A 520-nucleotide genomic window follows, 5' to 3' on the forward strand; every position below is an offset into this window, starting at 1 on the left:
CCCAGCCCTTGTCTCCATGCCCACCCCACACGCCAAGGCCGTCTCTCCAATGTCCTCATCGCCAACCAACCTCTGCCCCTGCTCCCTGCCCAGCTCCACACCTGCGTGCCAGCTGCCCCCCGGGGCCTCCCCAGCTGCACGTCCCACAGGCCTTTCTGCCGAGCTCCCCGTGGCCCACTCACTGCTCCCCCCGAGCCCTGCGACTGCATGTTCCACGCCCCCCCACCTGGCAGGAGGGGAGGGCGGTCTGTTTGGGAGTCCGGCTGTGGCTGGACAGCAGTGGGCCACGCCCAGGACACCTGGGCTCTGACCTTGGCTCTGAGCCTGTCAGTGAGGGACCGAGTGTTTCCTGTCTCGGTGTCTTTAAGGCCTAACTGCACTGCCGCCCTGACATTTTGAGCCACGAGACCCCCAAGGCCTAAGCCTGCACATCCTTGCTCTCGCCAGACACGGGGCACCCACCTGGCCCTCCGCCTGATCACCCTCACTCCCTGCCAGCCTGCGACGTGATCCAGGCAAG

At 66.5% G+C, this 520-nt stretch overlaps 1 protein-coding gene across 1 annotated transcript in view; it reads right to left on the reverse strand.

The window, feature by feature from the left end:
* ZFYVE28 (zinc finger FYVE-type containing 28) overlaps positions 1–520 on the reverse strand; it is a 60409-nt gene that overhangs the window by 31285 nt on the left and 28604 nt on the right. The window lies entirely within an intron of this gene.

Source organism: Pteropus vampyrus, unplaced genomic scaffold, assembly GCF_000151845.1.
Source record: "Pteropus vampyrus isolate Shadow unplaced genomic scaffold, Pvam_2.0 Scaffold253, whole genome shotgun sequence".
Taxonomy (NCBI): domain Eukaryota; kingdom Metazoa; phylum Chordata; class Mammalia; order Chiroptera; family Pteropodidae; genus Pteropus; species Pteropus vampyrus.